This window comes from Vespa velutina, chromosome 11 (genome assembly GCF_912470025.1).
Source record: "Vespa velutina chromosome 11, iVesVel2.1, whole genome shotgun sequence".
Classification (NCBI taxonomy): Eukaryota; Metazoa; Arthropoda; class Insecta; order Hymenoptera; family Vespidae; genus Vespa; species Vespa velutina.
In genome coordinates, this window is record NC_062198.1 from 5,239,665 (window position 1) to 5,264,010 (window position 24,346).

Below are 24,346 nucleotides of genomic sequence, written 5' to 3' on the forward strand. Positions count from 1 at the left end.
TGCGGAAAACTTGCCGAGATGTCGACTCGCCATTGCGAATGTAATTACCCAGCGTAATTATAGCATTGTTTCGAAACTCAGGAGGAAAAATTCTCGGGTCGTTTAGCCTGAAATTGGTTTTGTACAGATTTTCGGAGATCGACCGTTCCTTTATGATCTAACGATAATTGCATTTACTGCCTTTGATAGTACCTATTCTCTTTTGAGCGTGATATTGAAGAAGTCAATGTTAACGTGTTCTGACCTAATTGCTTCTTTTTATAACATTCCTTGAAACTATTAGATTACTTCAAAGTATATCACGTAATTTCTTCTGTTATGTCTTACAATTGAACAAATTAGATAATTTAGAGACTCTGTTTTTACTAAAATAATCACTTTATAATGTCGTCTTAGAATCTTATTAATTTCTTACTTTTTCTTTTTTTTGTCGACAAGGTAGAACGTCCTACATAGTCTGATTGAGGAAAATTCTCGCTGACGATGGCGTGATATTTCGCCTCTCTTTGAAAGCAAAAAGCACTTGAGATCGGTACATATACGTAGACGCGAGAGCGAGAGAAGTTTCTCGGATATCGCACGTCCCTTCCTCGTTCGTTCAACACGCTTACAAGCGGAATTGCTTAATGACGATACTCGTTCTCTCGTTCACTTAGTTTAGTATGATGCCAATGGGGAAACCACGACATAAGTGGATGGTGTCCTGTGTGTTCCCAAGCCCTTCTACGGTTAAGTGCACCTAGCGAAGGGGTGGTTCAACCGTAGGGTGTGCAGTCATACCACCGACAAGTAGCTGCAGAGAACTAGAGAGAGGGATATGTGTATGTCTCTTGGACTAGACTGCACTTTATATATATATATATATATATATATATATATATATATATATATATATATATATATATATATATATATATATATATAAACACATGCACACGTCCATACGCTCACATATTTTACGTCGCTTTGACATACGACGTTGGTCTTATATTTTCAGCCTTACGAGAACGAAGCGTCTCGATAAAAATTATATATGTACGAGATGTGAAATTATGTGTGACTTCTGTGATAAAAGTTTACTCTCAATGTAATACTATCTCTTTCTCTCTCTCTCTCTCTCTCTCTCTCTCTTTCTCTCTATCTCTCTCTATCTCTCCATCTCTAATAAACAAAAATATAGAATCTAAAATAAAGTGTTGAGTTTGTAGAAATTAAATTGTAATTCATGCTTATAACTTAAAATAGATCGTTTTTTTTTTTTAATAAAGACATTCTTTTTAAGGTTTCAATGGGACTAAATACGACTAGATAAGAAAACAGAATTTGAAGGATTATAATAAAACAAGAAGTAGAGCTTAAATGGAATCGATATCGTAGCTCCGGATAAAAAAGTCTGCAATATGTGGGGGTTGATTTCACAGAGACAAAGACGAGTAGACAGAGAAAGGGAAGCGTTCGTATTCTACGCTCTTTTCTTTTTTTCTTTTCGTTTTTTTTTCTCTTTTTCCTTTTTCTTTTTTTTTTTTTCTTTTTTTTTTTTTTAACATCGAAGCACGTGGACGATGGTACGTACGTATGCTGTCAGATCAAAGGAATGAAAATGCAGGGGAGCAGCAGCAGCAGCAACAGCAGCCGGCGTTGCTGCGTCCGGCAGAAACAATGAAAGCAAATACGGGCAATGGAAAACTACCGGGCACAAAAGGGATGAAAAAAGCGGTCATTGCGAGTTACAAAGGATGCACGGCTGGAAAAGTACCGCAGATATCTAGTTTGGGCAAACAGGAGTAGCCGAAACAGAACAAAAAATAAAGGAACATTCTCCGGCTTGCGGAACGTCGCGCGTTAGTCAATATCGAACGAAAAGCAGTCGCCGCCGACGACGACGACGACGACGACGACGACGACGACGACGGCTTCGATAAAAAGAGCTATCGTTCTTGTTGTGTGATTAATTTTTTTTTTTAACTGATCCTTCGAGATTACCAAGGACGATACTGCTAAACCAATTATTGATAACAAAAATTTAAGAGAATTCATTAAGCAGTGTTAATTAAATCCATTAATTAAATTTATTCTCAGACACGAAATTATCGATCGTATAATGCACAGTTATAGAAAAATATTTCTTTTTAAAGAATGAATAAACAAATATCTCGCATATCGTTTCGCATAATTATACGATGTAACATATGCATCTGCATATTATGTAGACCGTTTAGAATTTCCACTACTGCTTTTTTATAATTTTTTTTTCTCTTTTTTCTTTTTCTCTTTTTTTCCTTTTCTTTTTTTTTCTTTTTCTTTTTTTTCTTTTTTTTTTGCTTTTTTTTTTCTTTTTTTTTTTTTTTGAAAGAATTTTATTCATCTCGCCAAGGAAGCGTACGCTAAATTATTCTCGTTTTACATCGAACCAGCAGAAGAATGGCGATGGCATGTTCTACAGGTGGATTTCTTCGAATTCATTTTTATGTCCTAGAGAGGAAAAGAGGGAAATGATTTAATTCACTCGATGATCGATCGTACATGAACGTGTCGTTGAAAAGGGGAATAGCGTTTGTAGGTTCGAATTTGTATATCAAGATCTTATCACTTTTGATTAAACTATTAATGCTTACGGTCACATAGTACGTTGCGATCAGTAATTCATAATTAAGCGATACGAAAACGTTACTTTAACGGAATGGACCAGTGGAAGTAGAAGGGGAGGTTACAGGTGCGCACATCCGCGACGTTGAGTGTGAAATATGATAGCATCGTTAAGCAAGATTAATATACAGAATATTTCGAAGATACATCGCTTCACTGGCAGCCAACGTAGATTATTCCATGGCAAGAATAACGCGTTCGTGTGAAAATGGATGCGTGTGCGGATACGGTTATAGAAATATAAATCTGGTTGGACGATAGTTCTGGCGATATTTTTTTTTCTCCTTCCTACTTTATTTCTTTTTTGTTTCCTTTTTTTTTTCTCTTTTCTTTTTTTTTTTTGTTCTTCTTGTTTCGCTTCGTTGTTGTTCTTTTACCACACAACTTATGTATGCTTACATGGATGACATCAAAACGTTATTACGCTTTATGAAAATCCATAAAAACGAACTTGAAAGAAACAAAGAAACATATAAAAGTGTAGATTTTATTTTACATTCTTATAAAAGATAAAATGAAAACTTTTTCATACATTTCGAATGATACGACAGACGGTATTGCCAATTGGAACATGCCTCGATAAAAGGTTTGTTCTCAATATGAGCACACGGACACTTGTCCGGCACTCGGTTTCGAGTGTCTCGTACGCTTTGAAATCACCATTGTCGCTTCTATTATATCTGAATCACTCTGATGCACTCGTATTGCTGGTAATAATTCGGCCTAGCAAACGGAGAAATAGTGCGAGGACACATAGGAGGGTAGCCTTAGTAGTAAGGGAACGTCGTTTCAATGCTGTTCTCCATTTCATCTATTTTCTTTCTTTCTTTCTTTCTTTCTTTATTTCTTTATTTATTTCTCTTTCAGAGAGAGAGAGAGTGAGAGAGAGAGAAAGAGAGAGAGAGAGAGAGAATTTTTTGTTGAAATTGTTGGAGGTAATTTCTCTTTATCGCTTTGTTTTTTAATCAAATATTTATGAGCACTGCAATTTTTCAAATAAATAAACTGATTCAAATATTTTTTTTTTTTTCACGAACGTATTATTGCGAATTTAATCGTGTCCATTGTGTTTAAACGAAAGAAAAAAAATGTCAAATGAATTCCGAACAAAGGAACGAAGTGTCACAGTGATTTTTATTCACGGACAATCCCAGATTAAACATCGAACGTTCTATAGTTCCTCGATTCGATCGAAACTTTACGAAAGGTGAAAGATCCTTTGATTAGATCCTTTGATTTGCTACGATTCCATGCCAGAAATTTCATAAAAGGTAAAGGAGAAAGAGATAGAAAAAGTGAGTACGAAGAGCAGGCTTAACTCGTTCACGATAATTGCCAAATGGATTCATCAAAGAAAGTATTTGGCCGAGCTACGAGAGTACCGACCGCTTGTCTTTGAAGTTGCCACCGTCCGAAGGTAGCGAGAAATGGAGTTTGTTAAATCGTACGTACACAGATTCGTTAGTAACATGAGTGAAAAGCGTGATAGGGTATGGACGTTGAACATGAAGAGAAGATCGAAGAGGAAAGGGTAGAAAAAGAGGCAAGTATCGGAGGAAATGAATGTGGAAGAGTTATTGGCATCTGGCTATGCGAAGGGAGATAGCTTGAAACGGAAAAAGAACAGCTAAAAAAAAAATACGAGAAAGGGTGAAAAGATAAGAAGGTAAATAGATAAATAGATAGATAGAAAAAGGGAAAGAGAGAGAGAGAGAGAGAGAGAGAGAGAAAACGAAGAGTACTATACTATACTACAATCATGAATTCTATATACGTAATCTATCAAAAATAGACTACTAATTGAATAGTTAATTTGATACCAAAAAAAAAAAATAAATATAATGTTCGTATTTATATTCGTATGTATTATGTCATACTCTGCTTTGAATGAATGACATACACACATACATATATATATATATATATATTACTTATACACATGACAACAAAGCGTGAATGTGTTGATGTCGAGATAGAGAGAAACGAAAAAAGAAGAAGAATAAAACGGTACTGAGTATTAGGAGGAAATGAATCTAGAAGAGTTATTGGCATTTGGGAATGGGGTGTAGGGGGTAGTCTGGAAAAAAGAGAGAAAGAGGAAGAATGAAAAGAATGGTGAAAAGATGAGAAGTACAAGAAAAGGAAAGAGACAGACGGACAGACAGACAGATAGAAAGAGTGAGAGAGAGAGAGAGAGAGCAATACGTAGTACGATTCCATTGAGTACTACGCACATCTGCCATGAGACGTATTGTGTTGTACTCGGCACTCATCCGTATCATCCGATCCGCCACGATACGACCACGGTTCTTCAGAAAAAGAGAGACGAGAATCTTCAAAACGGAAGGAGGAAGAAGTAGAAAGAAGAAGAAGCTTTTTTCTATCCCTGCACCTCTGCCTCGTGGCAAAGACCCTTATCGAGTTATGTCGTCACATCGTCCTACTACCTGCCAGCCAATAAATCCCTGCCAATCCGTTTTTCTTCCTTTTCGTAAAAAGGAGAGAGAATATACCGTCTAGATTTTCAAAACTCGAAGTTAATAGTAGACACGATCACCATTCATTTTTATTATATGACTTATCAATACTTTTATATTTAACAAAAAAAAAAAAAAAAAAAAAAAAAAAAAAAATAGAAACAAATAAATTCGTATAACTTATTTTCTTCTTTCTCATTCCTTACTCCTAGTTCAGGTTCATATTTCATGAGTACGGGTTACATTAAGTATTTATGTCACGCTCAATGTCCGACTTGTTCTCACCGGTCGATATACATATAAGTATATGTAATATGTACATAAGCATATAAGGAATGGAAGGAGCGAATTTATGTTCTCATATGCTTTTACGATGGTGGGCTTGTATTAATAATTTAACAAAGTACCCTGCGCCTACTTGGATACGATGCTTTCCTGACTAGAAGTTTCCTTACACTATTTTTTTGTGCTTTTTTTTCTTCTTCTTCTTCTTCTTCTTCTTCTTCTTCTTCTCTTACTTTCTTTATTTTTTCTCTGATATACCACCACCTTATACCTTTTATCCTTTTTTCATTTCCTTGGTTTCGCGAATGTTTTATATACTATGATAACATGAATTTGTTGCAGTATGTACAGGGTTCGCGTATTAGTACCTATCAGTGATGAATTCTGACGAACGAGGATGAAAATGGAGGCTTATAAACGATTACCTCTGCTCTCTCTCTCTCTCTCTCTCTCTCTCTCTCTCTCTCTCTCTCTCTCTCTCTGCCTTTCCGTCGCTTTTTCGTTTAAAACCTCTCCAGCCAGTTGGCCCACTTTTGACCAACTTTTAACGTTTCGCTCGAACGATCAATTCCGACACTCGTCATGACATCATTTTTAGAGGAGCACAAGTTAAATCGTGCATACACTATATCGTTGAAGATTATTTGTTTTTCTATTTGATTCGTTGACGATGATATCTTCACTTCGTACATTAATGGCTGTAAGTTTCGAATCATTTCATTAAAAAATATTAATATAATTCGATAACGATACGTCAGAAGACAATCATAATCGATTTGTATAATATTAATCCTTGTGCATGCACGTTTTGATGATAAAATCTATTAGTATTAACAGTGAACTTCAATTGTAGGATAACATCAAAGACAACTCATAAACGCATCCTGGAATAGGAAATTGTACTATACTGCCTTTGGTTGTCCATTGTTTGGTGTTGACAATTTGTTATACGGATAAATTTGTGGCTAATAGTTGGACGGATGCACATAATTGAGTACTCAGTGGTACATCTAGCAATTGGCCCTGTTATTCGATTAATGGCTTCTTCAATTATACGGCTAATTACTAGCATGGAATTAGCTCTCTCTCTCTCTCTCTCTCTCTCTCCTTCTCCCTCTCTATAACTATATAGATTTCTAGCGATACAGTTATTATGACTGATAGCTATTGTTTAGTGAGCATCTGATTACCATTATATTAATTATTAGCGACACAGATATACGAAAATACATATACAAGTTCACAGAGCAAAGAGCTAGGTATTGATTTTTTACGAGGAACAAGGAGAATACTTAAAACACACTTGTTACGTACATACTACATCACGATCTTGCATAATGGTTATAATAATAAGCAAGAAAATTTAAATTTCAATCGAGTCGCCATCTACAGACACGACCTCAACAAAATTAAATTGATCGCGTAAAAATGGAAATTTGAGAGAGAGAGAGAGAGAAGTCACTTCCTTATTTACGTTTATTAAATGACCCGAAGAAGAGAACCAAAATTTAATTCTGCTCCTTTAGATTTTTATTTGTAGATGTAAATGAATGCATTTACGGTTTATTATGAGCTTTGAGAATATATACGTAGGTACTGACTATACTGGAAAACTTTCGAATCAAGTTCGACGTACCGTTATTAATAGAACTCATCCATGATCCTATTGTTATGGATTATGATTCGTGGGTAAAGAAAGAAAAAGAAGAAAGGAGAAAAAACGAGAGGGAGAGGGAGAGAGAAGAAGAAAGGAAGAAAGAAAGAAGAGGAAAGAATAGGACGTTTCGATGTCGACGATTTTTCGATGCACCGATTGTTCGCGCATAAGTTGCACGTTATGGATTAATATAAAGGAAGGGCGTGCACGTTGTTCACGGAATATGGCGAGGGTACTCGTATAGAAACTGCTCCGATCGTACGCCTTTCACGTGTCTCGCATTTACATAAGGGGTTACGGCTCCATTCGCAGGGAAAATGAAATAATCTTGTTATGTAAATGGACATCTACCGACGGTACCGTTCTCGCGCGCACTGTTGGACGTCTTCGTCATGCCGTCGACGTCCGAATAGTTTCTTCAGACCATTCGTTTACTCTCTACTCTCTCCTACCCTATTCTCTCTCTCTCTCTCTCTCTCTCTCTCTTTCTGTCCCTCTCTTTCTATTCCTCGCTCTCGCTCTTTCTCTTTCTCCTTTTCTTTCTCTAGTATACCTAACGTCTTGCTTTAGACTTTACAACCAATTTCACGACTACGGTCCTCAACAAGAGTTTCCTACGTTAAAATCCTCGAATTTATTTGATCTCGTCGAGCCTGTTAAGCGTAAATATGTTAGCATATTGGACTCCATGATTTTATGTCTTACTAGTTTGCATCATATGATTTATAATAACTTTGAAATTTATATCAACGAATCGTATCACCGAAACGTATTCTTTATTGGTCACTTCCACATCCAATTTTTTTGTTTTTTCCCATCAAAATTTGATGCCTTTTATAATCGTAACCAGTTAACCAAGAAATGAGCTCTAATAATAGTTAAATTGATTTAAGTAACAACGTGGAAAATGTTAATACAAAATTAGTACTGTCTATTGTCGTTTATATGAAGAATGATTGGAGCAATGAAAACAAGAAGCATAGTAATTTGTCAAATTGAATACGTAGAAAACGTGACGATTGATGTTTCGTTTCATCATTATTCGTCGAACGATGGAATAGTATAATGGCGTTGTGTCTCGATGTGTCAGATCACCGCGAGCGATTATTAATGAATGAACGAGCAGAATGATCGAGCGTAATGAAACATCGAATTCGTTATTACGGTCGGACGATGTTTATATCTATAGAGCTTAAAATTTCAAATATTTATCAAATGTAATCCATTCTTCTTCATTTGCTAATTTTAACAAATAATATTTATCAAAAAATAAATATATATATATATATATCATATATCTGAAATAAAAAATATTATCCTTTGTGTACAATTTGTCTTCTTTTATTAAGTAATAAAGTCATGGTGATCTTTGAAATGTAAGTAATTTAACTTAATAAACTTCCATAGACAATCATTTTCCAGGAAAAGTACGATCGCTATTCTCGTATAAGATCATTGAACAAGAGAGTGAGAGAGAAAGAGAGAGAAGAAAGTAGATCGCAGAGTCCATTCAGTCTTGCGTTCTTCGATCCAAGCTCACTTACAGTTGCCGCGAGCGATTCATGGTAAATTAAAGAGACGAAGAGAGCAATCAACAATCCTCTTGCAATGGGCTACGAGAGAGGTCTCCTCGTTGAATCTCGTTTAAGGCAAGTGTGTCTAAACGAAGTCTCCACTACTCTTCCCGGTATTATTATTCCCCGTCTGCTCCTTAAGAATTCCTTTCTGACCATATTGTCCTGGATCGACGATGAAGACGATGACGACGAGGACGACAACGACGACAACGACGACGACGACGACGACGACGACGACGACGACGACGACGACGACGACGACGACGACAACGACGAGGGGTCCGACGCTTTTCTTCTTGTCTACTATCGTCTTTATCTCTCTCTCTCTCTCTCTCTCTCTCTCTCTGTCTTTCTTACTCCTTTCTTACTCCTTTTCTATGCTTTAGAATACTTGGAAGAAGAGGAAAAAGAAGAAGAAGAAGAAGAAGGGAAAGAATCGGAGAGCATGAAAAGGGATAAATAGGAGAAGAGAGAAGAAAGAGTCGTTGGCCTTACCAAGAAGAGATGTACATAGAAATCCATGCGAGAAATCCATATGCATTGAATATCTTCTCATGCGAGGAGCACGTCCTGCGAATTCTTGAATCGCTTTGGTACATCCTAAGGCACACTTCAGAATGCGACCGTCGTATTGGCATACCTTACGTGATAGTATAAGTTAGTAACTTTTGGTTAAAGTTAGTTAACAAGTAAGACAGATATGAGCTTAACAATTATTACATCAACGAAGTTAAAGAATGTTTAATAACAAACATTATTATAAATGTAGATCTCGTTTGATTTATTATTAATAAAACTAGATAAATTAATTACTTTCGTTTCATATCTAAGTAAAATGTTTTCATGATGTATTATATTTTAAATAAATACGAAAATATATCTAATATGTTAAGAATAAATTTTGAATGTTTAGTAATTTAATATAATTGAAAAAAATGCTGGATCAAATATCGCATAAAGAAGAACGTTATATTACGAATTTCTTTTTCGACTTTAATAATTTTTCTACAGGCGTAATATGTACCCTGTAATGCAACTGCGACATATTATTAATGACCTCTGACTTTTATCAAGAAACATATTTATGATAATAACTCTGACTATTAGTATAATTAATAAAAAAAAAAAAAAAAAAAAAAATGATAATAATTAGAGTACCGACATTTGGAGCATTAAAAAATGTATATGCCTTGCTTTTCTCTTATGTTTGCTTTTTTCTTTTTTCTTTTTATATCATTTTATTATCATTTGCAATTTTTTTTTTAACATTTTCGTTTTTCCCAAAGTTGATAACTCGTGACAATTAAGAAAATTTCTAATGACGATCATCAAAGCTTCCTTCATTCATTATCCATCAGTAATATATAACCCGGAAGAAAAATATCGGTAAATCTCTCTAGCACGAAGTTATTAATTTGTATCGGAATAATTTATAGCGGAGTGATGATAAACGGCCATTACATTTATCATCATTTCGAAGAGTAAGTATTACATACACGTATATGTATGTATAATGGCAATCAGAGTTCGAGTCTAGGTACTAAGCTGAGGAAAGTGTGTTTCATCGAAAAAAAAAAATTTCTTCGCTAGGCTTGTGCTCGCACTATTGTTCACGCTCGATGAATGATATTAATAAGAGCGATAAGCAGACGCGGAAAAGCAAGTTCAAGCAGGCTGGCGCCTACAGCTTACGATAGCCAGCCGGCAAGCGAGAATAATCGACCGCCATCACCGCCCTCGAGGATTTGCGAATTATCAACGGAGCAGCTTCTCTCTCTCCCTCTCTCTCTCTCTCTCTCTTGTTCACTCTCACTTCCAAACTAATACGATATATGTATTCTTAAGAGACGAAATTGTGTTTGGCAAAGATGTATTAACGTTATTTCGATAAATCTTCTTCAATTTTGTCACGTGATTTTACTTTCTTTGTTTTGTTCTGTTTTTCTTTTTTTTTCTTTTCATTTTTCTTTGTTCATACATCTAAAAATTCATTCCTTATATTCTACAGAAAAGTAACGTTATTATCATTGAACCGACAAAGGGAAAGATATTTTGTCGAAAAGAAAAATAGTAATCACGCATTAGCTGCGGCTAGACGCGTTATTTCCGTATACGTTATGTTCCATTAGCGAAATCTCGTTGCGCCAGGCCTTAATTATCATTAACGACAGCGAAATCGATATCGTGTACACGTACATAGGCTCAGCTTTCATGGAAAGTGATGATAAGCTCGTACTCATATAGAATTATATAGATTGAAAAGAGCGAAAGAGTGAATTGTGCAAGAGTGAGAGAGAGAGAGAGAGAGAGAGAGAGAGAGAGAGAAAGGGAGGGGGAGAGTCGCTTGGCCATTCACAAAACCTTTCGCCTTTCTTTCACAGTTATACGGAAAATGTATGTGTGCGAGCGCGTGAATGTTCATGTAAATTCCTTCAAGTAACTCGAAGGATTCTCTTCGCGGAAACGAGAAAGCGTGCTTGTAACAGAAATTGCTTTACCGTGTTCCGCTCGCTCGACTCTATAATCTACGCCATCTGCTTCTTTCGTCGCTCCCTCCCCATCCCCTCTATCTCTTTTCTCAATTTTTTTACTTTGGTGAATCTCCAACGATCTCCGTCTACGCCCGTTTAACATTCTCTTTCGGTAGAACCCTTTGTGATACTTAAAGTTTTCAGATAAAACGAATAAAAAAGAGAAGAAGAAAAAAGAAAAAAAAAGAAAAAGAAAAAAAGAAAATATGATCTAAGAAAATCGATCGATTTCTAATCCATGCACAATCAATGTTACTTCAATTAATAATCTTATTAATAATATTATTAAAAACAAAATAAAATGAAGTAATACAAATCTTCGCAAGATTTAGCGAGTAGATCTATTAGAAAATTAAAACGTTAATACTATATAATATTTTTCTGACTTATTCGACGATCAAGCAAATCCTATTCAATTTCACCGATTTTATTATCAGGTTTGTCTAAGTCCGTCTGACTAAATCCTTTGGGAATTTTATGCGGATCTGGTAATTCTTAGCAAGTGGTAGTGTCGAGATGTATGCTTACGCCCTCGATGTTTCCTCCTTTCGAATCTCAAGAAACCTGTCTACTTCTTAGAGATCGAAAAGATGACGATGACTAAAAGGAAAAGGAATTCAGGTATTCTCATTCTTCCGGGTAGTCCATAAAACCTGCACACACATATTCAAATATAATACCACGTATAAAAGTAGATATTGCCCAACCCTCAAAGTCATTCTCGCTAAAGTTAAACGTCAAAAATTATGACTGTAATCTTGGAATACAAAATGGCTTTCAGCAAATCTCTATACGTTTCGATTAAACGTTTTTTCGTCAGAGTACTATTTTAAATTTCCTTTGTCTACTTCTCTCTTTCTTTCACTCCTTTTAACATTCATTACGGTTATTTCATCCCTTCCGTGTATCTATTAATTAGATCTTTTCACAAAAAAAAAAAAAGAAAAAAAAAAAAAAAAGAAATAAAAAACAAAAAGAAAGAAGGAACAAAAAAAGCAAAGAAAAAAGACCGACCAGAAGTTTTTGCAAAGCTATCAAATGTAAAACAGGTTAATTAAATTCCCGGCTGGCGATTTTGTAAAAAGGATTTTGCAAGGCATGCTTACAATAGTACGAAAGACTCGAATGGTGAATATTACTATAGGGAAAAAGAAAGAGAGTGTGCGTAAAGTCGAAGAACGACCCGAGTTGAACTCTACCTCTTTCTCTTTCTTCTTCTTCTCTTTCTCTCTTTGCTTTCTTACTCACTAGCTCCACTACTCTTGTGTTAATTAAGCACGCAATGAATGACGTTACGTTCGTCATCAAGAAGCACTTGGAGTCAGGTTCATGCGAGTCGATGTCATTCGTCAAGCGGTAGACTCTTTCAGTGAAACGTGGGAAGACATACTTAGTACCATCCCTTTTCTCCTTTCTCTTTTACTGCATGATGAGTTCCCAAGAATCAGATAATTGTTGGAATATTCATGAACCTTTCTTTGTTTTCTTTTATAATATTTCTAATAGAATTAGTATAACATTGTTATTGAATACATATCGAAATTAATAAATATTTCCTATGTAGGAACGTTAATGGATACTTTGTGGTCAAGTTAATACACACGCACACATAAACAAATAAACAAACATATATATATACACACACATACACACACACACACACATATTTGTGTGGATTCATATGTAACGCATATGCACTTATTTAAATTTCTACCTTCAATGGGATACAATTAAATGCTATCTAATTAATTCCATACAGTGACCAATTGTTACAAAATTATTATTACTATAATTATTATTGTTCTTGTATAGATTTAACTATGTTATTTGAACGTTCTAATCATTTCTATTGTTAATAGATTGGATTTCCAAAAGTAGAAAATGAACTGACAAAAGCTATAATAATAATCAGAAGTTTGAATTATATGTTTTCATTCTCTATAAAATAACAAGAGGAAAGAATTATTACATCGACACAGCATCCAATTGGTAATATTTCGAATGGAAACGCAACAGAAATTGTATCGAACATGTGCCGTCAATTATAATAAATTTTTTCAAACAGTAGCCAGCCACTGTACAGTATCGGCAAATCGGTTCTTCGTGTACATCGGTTGTTCGAACGTGTGACGTCGATCGGCGTGTGGTCCACGAAGCAGACCCACAGTAATGCTTAATGTCGATGTGACACGTGCGAGTCGTCGTCGTCGTCGTCGTCGTCGTCGCCACCACCATCGTCGTCGTCGTTCTCGTCGTCGTTCAGAATCAATTAACTCGACATGCACCGCTGCCGGCCACTGGAATATAACACCTTCCTTGCGGCGGAACATGACCAAATGCTTTTTGACCTTTTTACGCAAGCGCATTACGTCGAGAAAGAACCTCGTACACGCAACGACTCGTACTCTACATTTCTCTTAATATTTCCTTAAGTACGAACTCTATTTCCATTCGAATGCAAAGCATGTAATTATACTTATATAATGAAAAAATCTAAAGCGTTGACGTAATTTTGTGGTAAGTTTATATAAACCATAGGATTATCCTAATCCTTCGTTTTTGTTATTTTTCTTTTTTTTTTCTTTTTTTTTTCACTCGTATTCATACTTGTAATTGGTCACACATATGTTAGGCGTATACTCTGTGTAGTCGTAGATATAGAATTCGTCGACATCAGACAACACGTTCCCTGATCCGTACATTTTCAACCATCGAAATGACTCCGAGCAAGCATGTTCGGCCTCGGGTTTACGCGCGTCTGCACGTGTAATCCCCATTGGGCTTTATAGGCCACTATCGTTCAACGAACGAACGAATGAATGCGTATGGAGCTTTACATAGCAGCGTTGCTATCGTGCGTGGATGAATGTGAATTACGACGATACACGAGGGGTTGTGGTGCACAACGAGGTCGTTAATTAAAATCCACCCGGTACATGTTGAGGTATCATATCTACGAACGAAGTTCAGTACAGTCATCGTAGTTATATTTACGATAGAAAAAAATTTTTACGATTACTTTGGCTAATTAATTAATTTTTGTTAAAAATTATTAAATCATCGGTCAATTTAATATTTTCATCAGATTTGAAACTGAAAAATACTGATTTATAATATTACTTTGGGCACATTATATTTTTCTCTATTTAACATCGAAGTACTGTAGAATTAAAATTAGCAATGAAATTATTATATTCTAAAGGTTATCTCTCATAATGATTCACTATATGACTGCAAAACAATTTCAGCTTGTCGATCTTTTATATATGTATTTTCTTTTTTTTTTTTTTCTGTTTTTCCATTTGTTCCTACTATTTCTGCTTCGTGGATTTTTATTCCAACGGCTCTGTTCTTTTCCTTTGTAATTTTTTCTTTTCTCTCTTTATCTCGCGATTCAACATAACCCGCAGTTTTTGTCGCGAATTCGAGCGATATGGATCGACCGTTGTTTCTCTCTCTCTCTCTCTTTCTTTTTTCTCCATATCTTTCTTCTTTATTCGAGCGTATGACGAAAATCTCGAAAGAAGTAGTTATGACAGCTGGTGTCCTCTTTCTTTGCGAGTCGCGTACCACCGTAGGAAAAAAAGAAAAAAAAAAAGAAAAAGAAAAAGAAAAAGAAGAACAAGGAATAACAAAAAAGGAAAGAAAAAAAGCCTTGAACTCAGTTCGCAATAATAGGCTCTAAAGGGCAGAACGCGTAAGCTCGGTTCTATTAAAAAACTTGGAGCAAACTATTCTAATAAAATGCAGGTTGCATGTAGAGGGCTGCGTAAAGCCCTCATATCCCTACCACTTCTCCATTTGCCGTCTACCTTTACGTCATCGTATTTTACTCCAAGAATGAGATTGGGTATCACAAGAGGAGATTTGTCTCGTATTGAAAAGACAAATTATTAAATTCGGCTTTACAATATATTTTTCTTTCTAAACATTTTCCGTCCTAATTTATTTACCTCTTATCCCTCGAACAAAACTTTTGCGAGAGAACGAAATGGAGAAGGGGAAGGTAAAAAGGATAAAACAAGAAAGAAGGGAGAACGAAATCCGAAGCAGAGGTGTGGTCGGAACGGGCATAAAAAAAAAAAAAAAAAAAAGAAAAAAAGAAAGGAACAAAAAAAAAAATAGAAGAAAGAAAGGGAAACAAAAAAAAAAGGAGGCCAAGCTTCAGAACGAAAGAGTTAATCTTTCAAGGCAGAAAATTGAAAAGATCTCGAATCAATTTGACGGTCTAACGATTCTTGCACGAACCAACGACGATGAAGACGACGTCGACCACGAAAAAGTCATTTGCTTCGTAAGCGGCTCGTCGTTTCGATCGCAATTTCTGCCGCTGGCTATCCTTTTACCCTCTAGCCCCGCCATTTTTCTCTCTTCCTCTTTCTGTCTGTCTATCTGTCTGTCTGTCTGTCTGTCTCTTTCTCTCTCTCTCTCTTTCTCTCTCTCTCTCTCTCTCTCTCTCTCACTCTCTCTCTCTCTCTCTCTTTCTTTTGAGAACTAGCAGGCTACGCGATATTTGGCCTTTTCATTAAGCGCCGAAAGGCGCGTGATTAATGGAGTTCGTTCGCTGTGCAGAGGATAGGTGCGTTGCTCAACGGGGGGTGAACCACCTCTTCTCTCTATCTCTCTTTTCCTTCCACCTGAAACCTCCACCCTCCTATTCTTCCTCATGACGCGCCGACAGACGCGTCGTTCAAACTCACGGAGTTTCGTGAAACCCTGGGAGAGACGGTAACGAAGTCACGTTGATCGCCTACCCCTTAAAAAAGAGGAGAAAGATGGTGATGCTGTACGCAGTATGGTATATAACAGCTTGAGAAAGTTTAACAATGAGCTATGAACCTTTTACGATTTAGTAATTAAACCTTGCACCGATTTTACGTTGCATGCTAAAGATTACAAATTTTAATATTTCAACCATTACCATTAAATTCAAGGCAACATATGAAAAATATTAAAAAACGGAGGAGATTCACACATTTGCTTTACGTTTTGCATGCCTAAAAAAAAAAAAGCAGAAAAAATTGCGCCGGTCTAGCATATCGTCAGAGATATGTCGGATGAAAAAGTAACATAAACAAACATAAAATGAAAAAGCCAAATGTTTGATATATTACAAGTTTATTTTTTCAGAGAGTTTGACCAATATAACTTCATATATATTTCGTTCGGTATAAAACCGAAACTAGAAATTGCATAAACAAAAAAATTCTGACATTTCGGGAAAAAAAAACGTCTATTTTTTTCTTTATTCGTTCATCGTTATTATTAGCGCCTATTGAATGAAATATTTTCATGGAAGCAATATTAAATCTTATTGCATTTTTTTGTTTATTGCGTTTATTATATTATATATTTCGTATTTGCAGAAATTATTCCAAATTTGTATTATTTTTACGTACGTACGTCCATTCGAGCGATTTAATCAATAACGACGAAACGTACGTACCTTCATATTATAGAAGAAACGAAAAAATATAACACGAAGTTGCGTAGCATTCTATTATTTCACGAATAGCCCCGATACAAAAGGAAATCAAAAGCGAGAAAATCATACTCATTGTATATACACACACATTCACACGCACATACACAGGCATATTGTACAGAAAGGTAGAGCAAGAAAAAAGAGAGCAAGGTAGATAGCCGTTGTTGCATGTGCAAGCGCGCGCGCGCGTTCACGCTCACGCAATCCACGTGCTCACCATTGCAAGCAGACTGCTCAAGCCCTCGGGCTCCTTTCGACGAGCGAACATAATGCGATCTCATTTTATTTTGCGCCGGTCTCTCACTCCTCTTTCCACTACCTTCTGTTATCACCGTCGTTCTTTCTACGGTCTCTGAACGTCGCGAGAAAAAAGGCTCACCCTCCAACCTTTCACCCCCACACTTTCTCGGAGTTTCTCCTCGTTCGCGTCTGTTTAAAATTTTCCCGTTCTCTCTTTTCTCTATCTTTGTTACGATCGGACATCTCGATGCCTGAAAGTTGCACGTTCTTTTTATAGATTTTGTTGTGCTATTAATATATCGATTTATCATTGCTATAATACCATGAAAAGTAACTAGAAAAAGTTTTCCAAAGTTGAATCTATTAAAAAGAAGGGTGTGGTCACTAAGGTAATAATTTTTTAAAAGTATTAATAATATTATCATAACGATGATAATAAAAATAAAAGCAACTTAATTTCAGTTCAAAACTCGAATCTTTCGGATGTAGTCTCGAATTATTTGATCTCTTTCACGATGATCGAATGAAAATTCGGGGTTTATGCAATTACTATACGCTAGGGAACATTGTGAATACTTTCAGGTGGAGATTTCGCAGTATTTGTTTGCAGAGAATACGCGTTACTTTTTGTTTCTTCTTTTATTTATTTATTTTTTTTTTCTTTTTATTATTTTATTTCTCATTTTATCATTTTTTTTCAACGATTCAAATATCACGCTTGTATCGTGTCGATCGAACGGTTTATTTCATTCGAAGTTCGTTTCACTCGTCATTGGTGCGAGCTTTATTGATTTCTTTGACGCTTCACTTGCGAGACTTTATTTTACCATTCATTAATACGACTTTGAAAAAGTTCGTAATTTATCTGCTACAACCTTAGAAATGTTTTTAAAACATCAAAGTTAAAATCAAGAGAAAAAGTTAAGAAATAAAATATACCGATTACTTATTGCTAATTCGGAAAAGCCATTAACCGATTACAAATCAATCCTGCAGTACTAAAAACCGGACAATCAATTCGAATCCACATTAAGCACCAATCGAGGAAAGAGCATGGGCAAGGGAAAGTCCAAAAATTGAGAGAGTCGATTTTCCGATAACAAATTTTCTTTATCGTTGGCATCGAAGAGGAAGGAATTTAAACGGTAGGACGTATTTACCTTGGATAACCTCGTTGCGTGGCTAGTAACGACCGGACCGATAATCGAGAACTTAACGATCTATGTGGACGAAGGTAGCAGAGAAAACAATGTGACGCGTTGCTATTGATTGCTACGTCGCTTCGACGCGATACTATAAAGAGAAGAAAGCGTGAGAGAGAGAGAGAGAGAGAGAGAGAAGAGATTGAGGGAACAAGAAAGATCCGCATATCGCGTGTGTGAAAGAGAAAAAAAAAAAGAAGAGCAAGAAACGAAGGATACGTTGCATGCTGGACCCTCGACGTAACAAATTGTTTATTGCCACATGCTCGACTCTCACACTATATACAAAATGGGGTTTGAGTTTCTCTGCAAAACATCCAATGCTTCGAGCTGCCTCTACCATCCCTATTGGATGTTCCATCTCGTGTTCGCACACGAACACACTCTTAAACCACCCTCTTCTGGCTATTACTCGCCCCCTGAAAGCTTGCCTAGTCTTGTTTTTTCTTTTTGGTTTTTTTTATTACGTAATGGTTCTCTCACGATTAGGCAGAAGCGTGATAGGTGTATTTAACTGAGGTGTACAAGCAGGTGCCACTTAAAGAAATAAGTACTTTAGAATGATAGGTAAGAGCAATTGCAAGTTCGAGATAACATTTATCAATTCTTGGTACGCTGTATGTATGACAAAATATTCAATGTTAAAAAAAAAAAGAAAAAAAAAAATGACGAAATTTTTATTCGATATTACCAGACCATTTAACAATTTTCCACTCTTTCGTACAACTTCATTAACACTCTAGAATAGACAATTACTCTCGATAGTCGGTACTCGACCCTTAAAATTAGTACGCGAAATCGCGAGTATCGGTTGGTTGAACGCTCACACGGATTCCCTTTCGCATGAGTGTTCACTGTGTTCGCATGTACACTTGATGGCAAACAGGAAATCCTCCCTTCTCCACTTCTCCCTTTCTCTTTCTTTCTCTCTCTTTTTTATTATACATGCTTGGTCTACTGGTTTGAACCACTATCTGTTCGTGGTAACACGGTGCAAACATTTGTTCAGGACGAAGAAGAGTGTTGATAGTGGGGATAGGAGAGGGTGTTGGAAACAGAGAAGTGCGGCAAACGCTGATGCAATATCAGTAATAAGATAACGACTAGACGGCGTATTGCACCCGACTTTACTTTCCTTTTCCGCTCTTTTCTCATAGGTTAACATTTTGGAACGATCTAGTGGTATTCCAGTGGTTTCTTATCGGAGTTACGTGTAATGTGCATCGGTGTTCTAATTCGGTTCCTTTTGTTCTTACATTAAAAAAATTATTCAAATAATAATTATTAACAATTACTTGAATAGATATTAAAAATTAAAAAGAATTAAATCATTTTGAACGATTCAAAGAACGATTCATATTTTTAAGAACTTGACATTTTAAGAGCATCCTATTGTATTATCATCACATTTCCAAACGTTATTATCGTTCTAACAAATTATGATACCAGGTGAGGCACGTACAAGAAAGAAATTTTTCACTAGAGATTAGAAATTTTATCAGCCTGTTTCTTCTTCAACCACTTTTCGGTTAATCTCTCCGACCACCGGTGTGTCACATATGGCGTGGAACATAAAAAGAGCTCTAGGCGTCGCTATTTCTAGTCGTCGTCGTTGCAGCTCAGATTAGAAGCAGTGCATTCTGCACGTTCGCGAGGCCTCATTTCGAAAACGATTCGTTTCCCCGATGTAAGTTGTGGAGCACCTGTCGTCCTCCCCCCCCTCTCTCTCTCTCTCTCCCTTCTCTCTCTTTCTTTCTCTTTTTCTTTCTCTCTCTCTCTCTCTCTCTCTCTCTTTCTCTCTCTCTCTCTCCCTATCTTTCTCTCTCTATCTTCACTACCTCTGTCCCTACTACTTCTACTACTTTCACAATCACGACGATATCACAAAGACATTAATGTTCGCGATGTTCGTGCCTGCGCATTTTTTAAAACCGAATCGCGTTTCACGAACGGCCAGTTGGAAATAAAACAAGATTAAATGCTCTCCGTCAAAATCAATATTCTCTGCACTTAACCGGATTGGAGCCCGTTGCTACAAGCTATGAAAGAAGGAACATGGTATTTCGTCGAAATCTATATAAGGTGATAAAATATTGGAAAGCAAAGATTTATCGAGCACGTGTAAAATGCGCTCGTCAAATTTCTTTGTATTTTCATGTGTATTCAGTGTCACAGAATAGGTCTTAAAAATGCGAAAAAAAAAGAGAAAAAAAAAAAAAATACGAAAAGAAAAAAGAATCAATAAAAAAATAAATGAAAAAAGAAATAAATAAACAAATAATCATTTCGAAATTGATGTGCTCGTCGTGATTCACGAATCTCCAACCTCGATAGACATTTTTATCGCCTACGGTCACGTAAATTGTGGTTTTTGGTATGCCACGATGACAACGAGAATAGTTAGCGTTAGGAGACGACCGACCTAAGCGACGCGTCGTAAATTGTGCGCAATTGTGCGTCAACGTTGACCCGGTGTCATCGTCCGTCATTTCAAGCAACCTTATAATTGCCCTCGCCACGAACGAAACCATCCTTTCATAAAGACATGCGCACCGACAAATAGCTATACTCGTTTATAAATGGCATCAAATGTACGAAATTGATTGAACAAAATGCGTTTTTTGAATGTAGGAGAAAAACACGTATCTCACGGTTACACGATTTTCGCGAGAATATACGCAGAGATTTATCGATGAAATAAATATAGCAAATTAGTTAGCATTACTTGTTAACGTTAACGTTACAGTCCAAGTAATTTGGTTTTGGTATTCTATTAGATTTTACATTGGCAGAAAATGGCTCGATTATTTGCTCACAACTTTCTTTTACTTTGATTCTCGAAAAGCATTCGATCGAAAGCGAATAGTTGTGCAATTTACGCGATGGGTGAACAAGCACATTAGTTTGAACACACCGCTCGAGGATTTTAATGTGATTGCACTGTTTATTTTAGGTAAATGAAATAGAAATACTACGAGAGGAGTCTCGAAGAGAACTGGCTCGTTCTTTTTGGTGGGGATGCAGGACCGTCGGAGATGAGGGGTGGAAGGAGTCCTTATTGCGAGTCTACCTTTTTAATTAAAGTTTGAAACTAAACTAGCGCACGCAGGGAAAGGGTTCACTCGTACCACCCTTGCGGACTCGGTAGAAACGCGACGCATAAAATAATTAAGTGTAGCTTTCGCTATGTTGAGCACCATCATAGAGCTTATTTAACATTCTTACCCATTATAAAATGAACGACGGCTAACACAAGATCGCCTTCATTCCAAGATTAAATCTTGAAACGATAATATAACCGTATCTAGACTCTATTCTTTTACTGCCATCCACCATTCTCATCCCATTTATCTTGAAATCTACAAGGAATAAGAAGACTACTTCTTTTTAAAAACGAGGTTAATTGACATTTTCAACAACGTTACGTTTCAAAGATATTACTCTCTTTACGCTGTTTCATTAATTTTATCACCGATTTTATATCGGATATACGAACGAATATTCATTTTCATGATTCCTTTATTCGCAAAGTTCCTTAACCTCAATGCGACCATCGTCGTTCTATCAGCTACTAGTACGTTAATTTTCCTAATGGTTAATCGATAAAGTGGTAAGTTGCGGTAATGGAATCGTTTCATGCTTAAACTCGTATTTATACATTTATACATTTACATGCATGCACGTAAGTATACATAAGTCAGGATCCATGTGTGGTCTCTAGCTGTGGCAAACAAGAAACAGTAGGGATGTTCACGATAGTTGGAGAATATATTTGTGCATGTAGTTAAACGAATACGTTCTTGATCCTTGGACACCTGTTCACATACGTGGAACAGGCGCATGCGCATATAAATTTTCGAAGATGTTAAACCGAACGAATAGAATCGACTCGTAAGTTGAATTAATGACTGAAGTTAAATCAATTGTTATAACGTTGGTTACGCACACATAATGCGTGATAATAACGCATTTTTCGTTTATACAAATTTGTATTAATGAACATGCGATAAGTTATTTTACTGGCACATTATCTTCATAATATGATATCGTGAACTAGAGCTTCGATATGAAAGTGTTTTCATAATGCATCGTGCGGTTACGCCATTTAAAACACAAACCACGTTTGTTCACAAAGCAAACCTATTTTGGTCGGGTTGCGTGCAAGCGCGATATGGAAGCGCACACTCTGTGATTGTGTAAGATTAATTATTTATGCAATAAAGGGTTTAAAAGTGAACTATGGATCATCATTGAGCGTAATCGAAATCGTAATACCGTAAAATAATTCGCGATAACTGGATTATGTATATTCGGCCGTAGATTCCATCGCAATGAAAATATTTTTCTTTTTTTTCTTTTTTTTTTCCTTTTTTTCTTTTTTTTTTTTTTTTTTTGTTCTTGGCTTTCGGACAGAAAATAATCTAAAAAAAGAAAAATGATTTTCGTGATCTATGAGACGTAAAGTTCGAACAATGGAACAGGCTAAACGTGAACAACAGTTTGTTAGTGACTTCAGCCTCGAGCAAAGCGGAAATAAGTTACGTCTATAATAGACGATACTAATAAAGTATTCTAGCTGAATAGTTTATTCTGGGTGCGTTTTAATCATCATGACAGCGTCGTTTCTTTCAGCTATCTTCATAATCCATAAAGGTGGTGGTTTCAATGAAAAATCGCTTTTAAAGAATTATCGCAGTTATCTCATTGGAAAAGTAAAGCTTTTAATTCTTTCGACTTATCGAATGAAAAGAGAAAGCCATTAAAGAAGAAAAAGAAAGAGAAAGAGTCATATTACAATAATTAGATCGTCATATAGATCTAGTTTTTTTTCTCGATATCTTTATTTCATTTAACCTTTTTTTCTCTAACGTATACGATCAACGTAAAATAATTCATATCTTCGTGTTATCGTTTTTCTAAGAATAAATAAAGAAATACGAAAATATTATACTTTGTATACGACGAAGTCCTTTAAATGACCTTCGACAAATAACATTCGTGACAATAAATTCGATGCGTAATAGAATTCCTCGTTTAAAGTTATACATTACAATTTAAACATACGATTTAATACTTTAACATAACATAATGATGTTAGACGAAAGAGAAAGAAAAATTGACGACATGATGAATTTACAAATGACTTCGCGCGCAACCTTTAAATGTAATTTTACGAGCTTGAAAATGTCGAAACGAAATTTCGAATATAAATCAAATTGAAACTTTATTAAATAATCTAATGATTTGTCTTGATCTTCCTTTGAGAATGTTTTAAAAATAAATGCATAAAAGTATGGACAATCAATAAAAATAAAACAATGTACTCACGTTTGATAAAACAACGTCGAAATTATGAGATGTCCTTGCTCGTTGTCACGAAAATATCTCGGTTGTTCACCAAGAGCAATGTCGTGGTCCGTCGTTCTCTAGCACTATCACCAATTGATCGTAGTAAAACACGCAAGCATGATCGTCAACGAGTCACGTTATGTCACGATATCACAGAAACACTATTACTTTATTTCGTTCTTGTTGATTTAAGAAAATGATTTTGGCGCGTCTACGTCTTAAATCATCAAGTACCAAATCCTTCCGGAAGAAGGAAGTCGCGAGAACATATAAGACCGTGCGTAGTCCTCGCGACCCCGTAACGGACTGAGCGTCGCGCCAGCGGCACAGCGCCACCGTGACCCGTGGCGACATCGTGTACTAATACGAGCCGGCTAACATTTGTATTGCTCTATCTTTCTCATTCACTCTCTGTCTTATACATACCCAATACAAATACTCTTTCTATCTCATATGCTTTGGTCTTTCCCTTTGCAAGCAGTTTCTCCACTTTCCCGCTCTTTATGGAAAGGACCAAGAGCTTACTTCGATTCGTGCTTTTCTTGTCGGCCAATGCTATCAAAGACTTAAGTAAATATATGAAATATTGGAATGGTATGTATTCATGTTCTTTTCCTAACAAGGTATTTTACAACTTCTATCGATCGATATCTTAAACAATAATAACGTATTAGTATTTTCATAGAAATTTCTTTCTAATCGATACTGATAAACGCATAATAAATCTTTCTCATTTTATTTTGGGTAATAGAATCATTGATTTCTCTCTCTCTCTCTCTCTCTTTCTCTCTCTTTCTCTCTCGTCAGCACTAAATTCTATAACATATGAAATAAATTAAATTTTTAAATAACGTGAAAAAATTATTTTTCAGAGAGAAAATTTCGGCGATGCTCGAT

At 35.9% G+C, this 24,346-nt stretch overlaps 1 protein-coding gene and 1 long non-coding RNA gene across 5 annotated transcripts in view; one reads left to right on the forward strand and one right to left on the reverse strand.

The window, feature by feature from the left end:
• LOC124952810 overlaps positions 1–9,498 on the forward strand; it is an 89,555-nt gene extending 80,057 nt beyond the window's left edge. Inside the window, exon 3 of the long non-coding RNA XR_007102008.1 lies at positions 9,029–9,498. This is a non-coding gene — a long non-coding RNA (uncharacterized LOC124952810). The remainder of the gene's footprint in view (positions 1–9,028) is intronic.
• LOC124952805 (discoidin domain-containing receptor 2-like) overlaps positions 1–23,744 on the reverse strand; it is a 93,886-nt gene extending 70,142 nt beyond the window's left edge. For 3 of the 4 annotated variants that reach the window (XM_047503240.1, XM_047503236.1, XM_047503237.1), the window contains exon 1: positions 23,429–23,744. The gene's annotated coding sequence lies outside the window, so the exon portion shown is untranslated. Of the gene's footprint in view, positions 1–9,137; positions 9,157–23,428 lie in introns of those variants that run through there. The other variant, XM_047503238.1, reaches the window with a different exon arrangement.
• Positions 23,745–24,346: the final 602 nt, after the last annotated feature.